We start from the raw sequence: 13,622 nt of genomic DNA on the forward strand, positions 1-13,622 counted from the left end.
AAAAAAAAAGCCCAACCAAAAGACAACTTCCCAGGCTGAAGATGGTGGAGATTTACATTAAGCCAGACACAGGCAGGTTCACTCAGGAAGTCTGACCATCCCGTTTTCTGACAGTTGCATTTCCTCGGCTCCATTCCGTCCTCCTCTTTTTTTTTTTTTTTTTTAATTTTCTTTTTATTAGCCTTGCTCCGGTTTTATCAAGGATTTTGTAGTTGGCAGGAGGAGAGCGAGAGAGTGGAAAGAGAGGGCTCGGGTGCTTTTGGGGTGGCTGCTGTGAGGGTGGTTTTTTTTGATGGTGTTTTTTTTTTTTTTTGCAATCGTGTTTCCCCTGGATTTGCAGTGGCTCGATCCTTAGGAGCGGTGGTGGAGTGTTTAAAAAGATCATATGTAGCATTATATTTTTAGTTTGGTGGTGGATGGATGGAAGAGGTAGTGAGAAGCCTTTGCAGCCCTGCCTGTTGTTGGTTAGATTGAGGCAGAGACTTGGCTGCGATTGGGACGCGACTGTGACATGGGCATCGATCGCTTCCATTGAGAGCAATGCAAAAACACAGCCTGGGTATGTAACACTCTCAGTGCCATCAACACTTGTTTTACTTTATATTTACTGGCAAAACTGACAGAACGATCCGGAGTGCTTTTCTTTGAAATAAGGAATACAAACATTTGGATGGGAAGGTGCACAAAGAAGATCGTGGAAATAAACGGGGGGTTGAAGGTTGGGGGCTGTGGGGGGGAAGAGCCTTAATCATCATTGCTCCACTTCCTATTCAACTGCCTGTATTTAAGGAGTTTCTGTCTTTTCTCGACTGGGGGATCCTACTAAACTGGTTGAAATGAAAAAAATCAGACTATCAACCTTGAGGGAATATCTGCTAGTTTTCAGGGTTTGCGGTTTCAGCCGGTAGGAAGGCACACAAAATAAAAGATGGCTAGCCAGCTGTTTTAACCTCTTGCACCTGGCTCCAGAGCTGAGGCTCACCAGGATTATTCAGTTATTCGTGTTATCTGTGTTTGAATATTTATAGTGTACGATCTAGAGATCCACACAGTGCATTGTAGCATCTCTTTATCCTTTAGTTGTGGGCTTTTTGGACTTTGCCAACATAAACATGTATTCAATAGTTTTCATTTTTATGATAATGAACATAGAGGGTCAATGAAATATAGAGGGAAAAGTCGTAAATCTGCAAAAGTGAAACCTGCCCAAGGAACAAAGAAAGGTCAGGTAAACCATCTGTGTAAGTCAGAGTAATAGTACCTGCTGTTTGGTTTATGCAGTGATACTGCTTTATTATTCTCTAAAATGGAACTTATCCGCTAGATCAAGTTAAAACTAAAGGAAAGCTGTGGAGATGGCAAATGACATTGCATGCATCTTTCAGAGTAGGGCGACAGATGTGTTCCTTGATTTTTGAATAGTTTAGGTTTATTTGTGGAGATAGTGCACCATCAAAGAACATATAAAGGGGGCTGAGAAAAATCACTGTTTAATATTGCAGAATTTACTGCTTCCATTCTGACCATGAGCCTAAATTTACACAATGAAATTTGATTATCTCTAATAACAATATTAGATCCTGCACTGGATGGATGAGAATTGAGGTGGTTTTGTTGATTGCAAGGGTTTAATGTTGCATTTCAGAATCTGATGTGGTTTAGCCTCCCTTCCATTAACTGGAAAACCCCTGAGGTTTTACAATTATTTCTTAAAGATAATACATTTAAGATTGCATTGGTAGGCTGAAGAAAAGTCATAAAGGCAAGAAGGGAAGCCCTTAATAACTCTTGAGATTCAGACATGTTCAGCAGTTAGATTGGCTCTGACTTCACCAAGGGTCGACAATGTGTCATTTCCATGAAGCCAAATTGCCCTCTGCCTATATGATATTAATGTGCAAATCAATATTTCAGGGATTAAATTTCCCTTCTTCATTTTTTATGGTTTCTACCTCAATAAGTCTCAAGTCTATTAGAAGAGGCTGGATGATTTAAAATCTTTCACTGCAGAATGGCTTGTCGTAGCCTTGTTTCACAGACCGTTTTTTGGATTTTCGTTATAAAAGACTAAAGGCATTCCAAAGAAGTTGATAGTCAATATAGGGACATGCTCACTGTTGTAAAGCCCTTGTTCGATTAAGAGCTAAAAAGGTATTGAAAATATAATATATATGCTTATATAATATATATACATTCTACTGCTTTAAAAATATTGTGTTAATCACCTATTGATTTATTTCAAAATCAATTGAAGCTCCTTTCTTATTAGTGATTTGTTCAGCATTCTTCAGCCTTGTTGTTAATTTTCTTAAGCAGCATGCATGAATTAATCTGCTGGTAGAATGTGTTATGGTGTTTTTTTGAAGCATATTTAAAACCAGGCATTTTTACCTATTTAAGCTAAGTGGTGTGAACAGTTTAGTATTGTGGGGGAACCAGGACACTTCGAATTCAGCATTGTTTTAATGAAGCCGAGGGGCGTTTTGTAAATATTTTATGATTTCTGCTCATATGCTTATCAGTAATGTTTATTGAGAGTTTCCATTGAATATTCAGGATCAGTTAAAAATTAAAATGGAGCTATCTGATCTGGAAGGAAACAATACATGACAGAAAATTTAAGTCAAAATATGAGGTTGTGACTTTATCACATAATCTTGGGAAGGCCCTACTGTCTATCATTTAGTGTTGTTTTATAGTCTTAGACCATCTGGACTAGGTTCCGCACAGCTGCATGAATTTCATATGTGATAGAACATTTTTTCCATTCAGTGTGAAATGTTCCTTCCTAAAAACGTACACCAGACTCGCTTAATTTAGTCTGCTAAAAGAAATGCACATGAAAAAGGACAAAAGGCTCTTTAATCTCTGCAAGCTGTTTGTTTTTCTTCAAGATTCCTGTCTGTTTGGGTTTGAAAAGTCATGTTTATTGAGCAGATGATTCTGAGGTGTGACATTAAGATAATATATGATTTTTGTGCTAGTTTCTGCTCTCCTAGTTAATTTGCAGATCTACTTTTTATGCCTGTCAAAACACAGTTAATCTATTCTTATTTACAATTAATCTCAATAAAATTAATCTTAACTATGCCTTAGTCAGTAGCTTAAAATATCTAATTATATTCAATTAACTGCTGTCATAGTAATTAACACTGCTTAATTGCCTCTGCATATATTTATGTAAAGCTCATTAGTTACTGCTTGCTCTTTTTTCCTTTTCTTATTCCCATTTTTGTGGATCTGAGAGCACTGACATAAAACCTGATCTATTTTTTGACAATTCGGGTCTTGAAGACGTGTGACAATGGCAATACATGTGTTTGTGACCTGTTAGGTGGGTAAATATTTGTGTTTTCATATGTAAAAAGGGCATCAGAGCTGGGTGTCTAAAGAACTTCCAATCCAGCTCTCTCCACCCCTCGGCCTTTCTCCTACCCCACCACATACAAAAATGTTTTCTAGCCTGTTGATAGAAATATGAGAAGCCAGGTTAAGCTTTGTGTTTATAAATGAAGAGCTTTTCTGCATCTGCCTTGGGGCTGTACCCAGAAGGCATAGCTTTGCTGCTCCAGATTCATTCAAAGGGTTAAAGACTTGGCCAAGGTTCAAACTGAGAAGCGCCCAGGGAAAGTGCATGTGAATATGTACAAGTTTCATGTAATTAGTGCTTAATTATATTAACATATGCAAATTGTCAACTTAGGAGCTTGTTGAGCTGGCAAAGATCAGCCAGGCACAATTGCTGTATTGTTCTGAAACAATAATGGATTTCAAGTTGGATTGTGAAAACACATAACTAGCTATCTAATTTAACTCATACCATGGTGAAATTTCATTAGTCTCCATGGAGACTGGTTTAATTGTGCTGACTAATGTTCTGGGCTGCAGAGTGTCCTAAAAAGAAAGCGTTGTTTGCCTAATCCACCTTACAATGACACTTGTTTGTACATGTTTCCCTTGTGTGAGAATTTGCATATGCAAATAAATAGTTTCTCTGCCCCATTTGTCATGGCTGTTCATTACCCATGAAGAGGACATTGTTACTAGGCTGTTACTGAGTCTCCCAAGACAGGATAGTGTCAACCAGTCCAGCCACATTCTTTCATAATTTGTTTCTGATTAATAGACCAGAGTGAGGCTCATTCTATTCAGGCCTCTGCAAAGGGAAGGTCAGTTCTGTCATTGAAAAGAGTTTCCGCAGCAACTGAAGTTTTTTCTCTCCCTCCCCCTCCCCCCTCTTGCTTTGGCTAAAATAATCATATTTAAAATAATGTATTCTTGCTCTAAGGAATACCGCCACTAATAATCTCTAGTTTCCTAAAGCAAAAGATAGGAAAATAAAGGAGATTCTGGTATTGGAATATTAATCCTGTTTTTGACAGAAAGGTAAACTGATATAATTGCTTTTCAGTCGAAGGAATGGGGGTTTATACAAGTGTGAAAGCATCGGAAAAGGATTAGCATTTTTTTGCATAATGAAAAGCTCTGTTGAATAGGGCACTGAATGGTTGACTGAATGACTGAGATGAAAGGAAGATGAAAATGCAGGCTCCTCTTTCTTTATGCCTATGTTCAGCTCTCCCTAAAGTTATGTTTGTCCAAGACTTGAGAAAACAAGCAGAAGCTCAGGTTTTAGCAAATTGCTAAGATGCCCTGAATTTACATCATCATGTGAAGTAACACGTACAAGAGTAGTGCAGCGAAAGGATGAGAAACACAGGTTTGTATGGAGGGGAGCTCCAGGAACATGACAGGCAAACCAAATATTGACTATTGGGTATCAAGGATTCCCAGCACTTTGCTTGGGGGAAAGAAGGAGGGAGGACAGGGGCCGGCAGGGAGGGAAGGAGCTACTTTAAAAGTTGCCAATGGAAATTATGCATCAACACATAATAATCTAATAAAAGTTTGGTATTCAAGGAAGCAGGGTTTAGTCAATATCTGTTTTAATTATTAAACTGTTTCTCCTTTGGAAAAAGTTATGAATTCTGACTCAGTGCTAAGTGTTTAAGTGGTATAGGAACCTTGCTGGGGAAAAAATTACTCTCTTCGCTCGCTTTTGAAAACAGAGAAAGCTTACTGAAATAGCAATTGATACATGCACATAAGGAGCGGGGTGTTCAGCGTGACTGTGTCAGGGTACGCAGGTTGTTTAAAACATTTCGATTCCCGTAGATTCAGGGGGCGAGAAGGGCCCTGGCCTCCTCCTGCCATCAGTGCTGGCCTCCTTCGTCTCCAGCCAGCGCAGGATCAGGCCCCCAGCCAGGGCTGCAACTGGTTAGCTGTTGACAATGTGATCAGTGCTTCTAATTATGTTCTCTCAACAGTAATTAGGGCAGTTAAAATACCATAAGTGTTGAGCCACTTTTGAAAGTGGGAAGTGGTTCTTTTGTACATATGTAAATCAAATGCAGTGTGAATAATTATTTGTATGTGTGCATATTAAATAGGCTCTCTTTTTTATCAGGTCAACAAAATTACCGATTTAGACCTACTGTGGAAAACTCCTGGTAGTCAGACTAAATATTAACTTGTTTTGGGGATTTTTTCCAGTTTGCAAATGCTTGTTAGTTTGTAAATGCTTGTTAGTTCAGTATTGGGCTTGGTCTGATAATATTTAAACATTGGAGATGCCTCTAAGAAATTAGGATTGCTTATGGATAAATGAACCAAAACTGTAAATTCAGAAATTGCTTGGGAAGAATAGTCACAAAAAATTCTCTTTTTTCAAACAAAGATAAAGACCTTCTGGGGGTTTTAGAATGTTTTGCTGCTTACTTTATGAAATTCCTTAAAACTTCTTTGAAAGGAATATTCTTAGGTATATCTTTCATTCTGGGAAGAGCTTATTAGTGTATTTCCATAAGAAAAATGTGTTAATTAAAAAAATAAATTAATTTATATTTTAAAATATTGTTAACCAAGCACCATGTGTTGTCTCTGGCAAAGTTCCAGCCACTGTAGAACTGGATAACACATGGGTTAATAATAACTTATGTGATGTCTGCATTCTTACTGAATGGGCAGAAACCCAGCACACTGAGATTCTAGGATTCACGATTTTAAAGAATAAGATGTAACACAAAATATGTTTGTGTGAACAGATGCACAGATAGGAGAAACTAAGACATGTATGAGTTGCTTTTACTGAATAGGTATAACAAACCTAGTAGGTTTTGTTTGGTAGTTGTTGAGATTTGTTGTTGTTTTTGAAAGCGTTAATAAACACATTTATTGATAGTGGGATTTTGCAGACCTGTAGAGATAAACTTCTTTTGCATAAATAAAAACAGGAAGTTTAGTCTATAATACGTCACTCTATTCCTTTTGTATATATAGTCACTCTAGAGCAGTTTTATACCAGTATTTTCATTATTATTGCAACTTTTGCCGTGTTCCAAACTAACCAGAAAAGTTTGCGCCAGACTGAAATATGGCAGACTTGTTGAGGAATTACATTTTCTGCTTAAAAAAAATTTTCTGAGGAATGGTTTAACTAAGTTATATGGTCAAAATAAAAGTTTGCGGTATCACTCTGTTTTATGTTCACATTACTCAGAATCGGCTTTCAGTTAAAAGAAAGAAGAAGGAGAGATATATATATATTTAGATTGTAATTTGTCTGAATTATATTTCATTTGCTTTTTATATTTTTGAGAAAAAATTTAAGGAAACACACATAAACTGGGCTCTCTTTACAGACAAATCTAGCAGACTTTTAGTACTCACAGTGATCTGATAGGTTATCCCAGCTCCTAAGAAGGTGTTCTAGTCCTTCAGGTCAATAGTTCACAATCTAAAGGCTGTATGTACATGAAAGACCATGGTGACTCTGAAAACAAACATTTACCATATAGGCTGCAGCAGTCTCCGCAGAACAAGCGATGTGCACACTAGATATACATTTAAAACTGTATTTAAATAGACAAACATTCTGTTTCTGCAACAAAGAAATCCATATGAAAGGCCTGTCTTGATGTGTGCCTATGACACATAAAACCTAAAGAACTAGGTTCTCCCATTCACCCCAAACTAAATTAATAATTACTGCCTTGAAATTAGAGGAATAACATGGGTGTTAAACTGGCAAGACAGATAGTTTTGATATTAGTGGAAAAAGAATCAGGCCTGCAGTTACCACTTGACAATAATCCCATAAAATCAAATTCAAAAGGTTTTCCTCTTCTCTTTTTGTACTACCATTTCCATTTTTAAGGAAGGCACCAGAGGATCTGTAAGTAAGAGTTTTTCCGGAGATGCTGAGGGGGTCAATTCTCTTCCTTTTACCAGGTAACAGCAGAGCTGAGGGTCTGTGAGAGGCTGCTGCTGAAGGCTTGCTCCTCCCTGTTTTGACACTGAGGCTGCCTTATAAATTCACCTAATCTGAGATGACAAGGCACCTGTCACTGGTAGTGCTCCAGTGTTTGGGGCACTGATGGAAACCTGGAGTAATCCCAGTTGTTTCCACACTTGTTCCAGAAGATGGTAGTGTAACAGATAAGAATAATCTCTTTTTCATGGCAAAAACATTACTTATGTCTATCTGTTGGGGATGGTCCTTTGATTTTTGGTATTCAGAGGACCAGAGCTTTCACAGCAAGAGAGGGGAGAAAAAAATCCTTGGATTTACCAGGTGTTACATGACGTTTTCAAATGCAGGTTGTTTGCCTGTTTGAGAAACCATGGCTGTCCACCTTTAATTAAGATTCTTCTTGTTTACCACCTAATTCTTCCCATGCCTTCCATACTCCAGAAGATAAGGTTCTGAGTAAAAAGTAGCTCCTTAAACAGGGAATTTATTCCTGTGGGTTTCACTCAGGTCCTTTTCTGTTTTATTTATTTATTTTTTTTAATTGATACATGGTTATTGATTTTGTTTACAGCACCAAGGGTTTAAATTAAAGAAAATGTAACATTTCAAAAATAAAATATTTATTTATATATGTCACCTCTCAGCCTCTCAGTTCCTTTGAGTTTTCACAAACTGTTCACAAAAAAAAATAATTTTTTTTTGCCATTGCAGTGCAGTCATCTCTGGGGTGGGAAGTGCCACCCCATGCACACAAAACCACGAATCACTCTGCTAAAACAAAGCAATGTGCTTTGGGACTTTTTCCAGCAGGAGCAACTGATTTCTGTAGGGAAGAAAAATATTATTTCTCACAGAGTCGTCTGCTAGTGCATTGGGACAGATATTTCGGTTCCAGTGAAAAGCATCACTGGAGTTTTAAGTCCTAACTGGTCTGGCCCATGGATTTCTCTCTCGCTTGACGGGTGGTATCCCCAGTATTTTTGCAGATTCCAATTTTGACTGAGGGGCCTGTTCCAAAGTCCAGCGCTGCCTCATCGATTTCCTCAGGTTTGGATGAGGCCCTTGCAAAGAAGAGCGTCATCTGCTGAGGCACCCGCCGCAATTCCAGCAGCGGCAGGTCAGCGCTGCCAGGCAGCCGCCCCCTGGCCCCGAGGGGAACACTCACTGAAATCACAGCTTTTTCCCGAGTGGGCGGAAAGGCAACAAGAGACAGCAGAGTAAAAAAATGTTAGTATTTAAATATAGCAGAAACTGGGAGCCTGACAATAACTCAGCTACTACGGAGTCAATTCAGCCATCTGGAGATGGTGACATGTCAAAAAGGGGGGGCGGGGGGAAGAAGAGGCGTTGCGAAGGGAAAAGAGTCCTTAAAAATGAAAGATTTCATTCCATGTTGAAATCTATTCTCCATGCAGGATACAGCTTTAATGTTGAACAGCATAGGTCTCTGAGTGGTTTTGTGCATCAAAGACGTACATACTGAAACACCTAGTGTCATGCCACAGCTGGATTCTAATGTTCTGGACCAGATTTGTTTGGCCCAGCACAGAGTTTACTGTTTGATTTTCAATGTTAGTATTATTTAAAAATAGATTTTGAGGCTGTTTGAATTTTTAAAACGCAGTCAGTGGTAATGATTTATAAACATTCCTGATTTCAGCTGTAGCTGTACAGAAGGGTTGAATCTGCTCTCAGCATATTTTTTACATGATTTTAATAATCGGAGGCAAATATACTGCATATCTTTTAGGTTCATTTAAAAATCTATGCAATTTAAACAAACGCTGAATTGTGTAATGGTTTGTCTGGGAATTACTTGGGCTGCACAGCATAATAATATTTTATTAGCTGTCATTTGTTTTCAGGGAAGAAAATGGTGATTTTTATGTTGTGTGTTATGTGAAAACTTGGCACTGAAACAGGACAGTTCCCAAATGTGAATTTCTTAAAAAGGTGGGACAGTAGTTGCCCAAAAGGTGAAGACTTGAGAAAAATTGGGGTAGGTCATTTCTTTCCTGAAATGAAGCAGGGTACAGATTAGGAGCCATTAAGGTTTGCCAGGAGTTGCTGGTCATAGAAGCCTGTTTAAGTGCTCACTGTCAACAAGGAAATCATGGGCAGCACTTAAAGTGGCTCACCTCTGATTTATTCATAAACCTCACACGAGCACTTGGCTTTGTTCTTGCTCTGGTAAGGGGGAACTGATGCCAATAAGAACAGGAATAAAGAGCTTCTTGCATGGTCCAAAAGTGAATAGCACTTTATCTCAAAGCATGACCTCCATTCCCAAGATCTGTTGTGTTACAGTTGACTCCGCTAGATGTGTATTCTCAGATGAATTGCTAGAATACGTTACAACAAATATATACTTTGTAAACTCTCTAGATGTAACAAGAACCATGTAACTGGAACTTAGGTTCTAACTTGACAGAAAAGGTTGTGGTATTCATAGGGAGCTGAGCGATTTCCGTTTCAGACAGTGCTTTATGTTGGTGTTTTTAATGTGAGTCAGAAAACAGTGTGATTATGTGGCTGTGATTCAAATGAAAATTTTATATTCTTTAAGGGATTTATTTGAGAAACATATTTTGATAAGAGCAGACACACAGAATGTGAAGTGATTCAGAGACTAAAAAGGAAAAAAAGTTGACTTTGGTTTTAGACATATTTGATGGCTGCTGCTATATTTTTGTTTCTCTTAAAAAGGCAAAGTAGTGCTCACAGTCCACAGTGGGGGAAGGGACCTTTCGAAGACGGTCAACTGCCATGTTTGCACTGGGGCAGAGGTTGAGTACAGTTACTTAAATCCCCAGAGAAACATTTAGTTAACGCTAGACTCTTTCTGATCCCGTCCGAGTCTGGTTTTCTTTCCTGCTTTTTAATGAAGTTTGTTTGTTGCTATGTTTAGGTTATGTTTTTAAACTGACTTGCATTTTCACAACAGATTTGACCAAAAGAGTCATAATGGAAGACAGTGATGAGAGTTAATGATACGTCTTTGATAAAGCAGTCCTCGTGTGCAATCTGATCACAGCCATCAGCTCATTTGTCATGGCTGAAGTGAAAATGTCAGGACCAATGAGTGTATCAGTGCTGAAGGGGGCGAAAGGGCTTTTGGAGACACTTTTGTGCTGGGAGTGGGCCATAGCTTAGATGCAGCTCTAGGGAAATACTGGGATTAGCCAACTCTGTGCACAAATCCCTAGCATAACAGAATTAGTTGGGAAAATGAGGTTTGTTAGGGAAAAAAAAATCTGTAGAACTGCTCTAGGCTTCAGCCCAGGAACTATGAAAAGCAGTAAAGCATTTTATTAAAATAATTTTAGCAATGTGAACGTGTGCACATTCCAGTGAAAATCACAACTGGTAGCCAACATACTAACAAAACCCATCTTAATGCATTTTGCATATGTACATGTGTTTCCTTCTAAAATAAAAAAAAAAAAAGTGCATTAAAAAAATACGGTGTTTACAATCTTAAAAGAAGGTTTACTGAATTTGACACAGTGGAAATTATTGCCGCATTTAAATATGAACTGATGCTGATGATCTTTTTGCATGAGTTAATACAAATAAAATATGAGGATAGTCTCCCTGCTGTAGACACTTCTTTACTCAGGGGGTAATTCATAATATAAAAACATACTGATTGCCAAACTGGGATTCTGTGGTGGCCAGCCTTTTCTCTCTTTGACTAGTCTGTGCAAAATGCTTCTGAAGAATATCACAGTAGGCAGACATGGATAACCTATTGTATATGCCTGCCTTGGCAAGGTTGCAAATGCAAATTTTTTAGACCTCTGAAAAACAAGATTTAATATCCCTTACCATTTATATTTTTGGTTTTGTTTTGTTCACATTCATTACAATAACTCTGGATAATTTTGGCAGTGAGTTTCCATTATTTTTTTTTTAACCTTGGTACATTCATGATTTCAGTGGTATCCTTCAGCAATGAATCCCACTGTCTAACCCCTTTGCTCCTCTCATCATCAGGTTTTAATTTGTCACAGCTTAGCTTTCTTGGAAACTTGCTACTTGTCTTCTGGAAAGCTTTGTCTTGCTTCCTGTTACATACCTAGGAAGAACAGGGTGCTTTTCCCTCTGTGTTGTCCATAAAAATGCTGAAGAGATCTTAATTTCTGTGAGGTGGGGATCCTAGTTGTCAGACCTATTCAGCTGATGTGGAACAGTGTAGGTGCTTACAGGTAATCCCGTTAGCTGCACTATGCCAGCCCAAGAGGAGGGAGTGGGAGTGAGTTATTCCATCTCCAGTGCACAGAGCAGTTACTGAGAATTGTCTGGATACTGGATGTGTGTAGCTAATTGTCTGTCGGCCTACACCAGTTAATAATGGCTATTTACCTGCTTTGTTGTATGTCCCATGTGTTTGATACTGCAGAACTGGGGGTGTTTTAACTTCCCAGCTCCATGCTGAGGGCGTTCAGCAGGCTGTCAGCACTGGGCGGAGAGCAGTTTTTCCTTTGTTTGGTGTTGCTATTAAAGGTGCTGATGCAAGTTTATAATATTTCCTCTGGTTTTACTGGGAAACTGAGAAGAAAACTGTTACCGCCTCTATTGTATCACTGATCTGGTTGCTGCCACCGTTCCGCAAGGCCTTTGAACGGGAGCAGCGCATGGCGGTGGCAGCACCGGCCCGCGCTGCGCTCTGGACTATTCGTGCATCTGCATCGCTACTGTGCGATGCACAGCGTTTGTCCATGGTGGAAATCTCTCGCTTCCTTTTGCTTTCCCTAAACTTGGGCATAAGTTTGGGAACAGGCAGAACTGGCTCACATGCTGATTGGAGGGGAAGGAGAGGAGGGGATGTGTGGCAGAGCCTTAGGCTGTGGCTCAGGTACCAGGCAATTGCCTCTGGTAAGCCCAGGCTTCCTCGCAGCAGGCTTGCAGCTAGCATGTGAAACCAGCTCTTGTGGTCATGGGCTTCGGGCCCAGGGTCCTTCTGGGCCTTCTCATGCTGTGAATGTGGCCACAGGGACTAAAGATACCATGTAACCTTGAGTCTGGCATAAAAATGTGTAGTAAAGCTGCAGCCACCAGTCTTTAAACCCCAAACACTTCCCTGTTTATGCATGTCAGTGTGAGTGGCAGCACTAAAGTAATTTATTTAATCTAACTAGTACTTATCTTTGTTAGGAGTTGCCTGCAGATTTCTTCCATTTCATGTACAGTGGATTGTCCTTTTTCAGATAATGTGCTTGTACAACCTTTTTTTTTTTGTTTAATTCTATTGATTTACAATATTGAAGCGATATATCTGATACCTGTTTCCTGCACTTTGACTGTACATAGTCAAAGAAGCTGATGGGATTCTTCCCTCCCTTCCACAAGCCTTTAGCTGTTTTAAATGTATAATTATAATTGCATGTCATTTGATAGCTGCACTAATTGCTGCCAACCATTGTCTGTTTGCACTTAATGCTGAAACCTGATCAACATCCTGCTTTGGTTGATGTTTGGTGGTAAACTTTAATTAACTCTTATTGCATTGAAGAAGAGCTCAGTCTCTGTGCTAACTAATCATTTACCTTCATTATGTCCTGACAGCTCCACTTGTTCCTGGTACTAATAGATACACCAGTCAGTAAATAAACCTGCAAACCTTCATGCCTTGAAGTTGTTCCTCATTGATATTTTGTTGCTTAAAGTATAATGGTGAAAAGATAATTATTTCAGTTAGTTTTGTATCTCTGCTTTTCCAGACACTGATCTCAAATTGCCTTTTTCATGCCAGACAATATAATTTTAATAGTAACTGTAGATTTAAGATAACATTATTCCTCCAGCATGGTTCCTATATACATGCATCTTTTGAATCAATACAATTAAGCTTGTCTCCTGTTGGAATTCTTGTAATTATTTTTCTTGAAATACTTTTCCTGTAATGATATTGAAGTTAAAGTAATCAGGTTACTGGCAGATCATGTAAAATTCAACTCAAAATTGCTGGCTGCTTGATTTTAATTTGTCTGACATCAAGTTTGTTTGAAAAGGGATAATATGTGGTTAAACCAAGGAACTTATAATTATGGTTGACATTTGTTTGTTTATAATGAAATCTAATTAAAGTTCATACATTTTAAAACACCAAAGTTAATTACTGAATTGCTCACTTCACTTATGCACAGCAGTCAAATTAACTTGCAGAACAAAAAAATGACAAAAGACTATGCATAATAAAAACAAAATGCCCAGCTGATCTTGGCAATACAAAACAAATTTGCCATGATAATATTCTAGAAAAAAAGTGCTTTATTGATACCTAAATTGTTTAAAAAACGTCCTGTAT

At 38.5% G+C, this 13,622-nt stretch overlaps 1 protein-coding gene across 3 annotated transcripts in view; it reads left to right on the top strand.

Annotated features, from left to right (window-relative positions):
* The window catches only part of ZFHX4 (zinc finger homeobox 4), a 149,417-nt gene that overhangs the window by 2,372 nt on the left and 133,423 nt on the right, over window positions 1–13,622 (top strand). Inside the window, exon 1 of one of the 3 annotated variants that reach the window (XM_048287247.1) lies at window positions 22–559. The exons of the other annotated variants lie outside the window; for them this stretch is intronic. The gene's annotated coding sequence lies outside the window, so the exon portion shown is untranslated. Of the gene's footprint in view, window positions 1–21; window positions 560–13,622 lie in introns of those variants that run through there. 3 annotated transcript variants of the gene reach the window in all.

Source organism: Corvus hawaiiensis, chromosome 26, assembly GCF_020740725.1.
Source record: "Corvus hawaiiensis isolate bCorHaw1 chromosome 26, bCorHaw1.pri.cur, whole genome shotgun sequence".
NCBI lineage: Eukaryota > Metazoa > Chordata > Aves > Passeriformes > Corvidae > Corvus > Corvus hawaiiensis.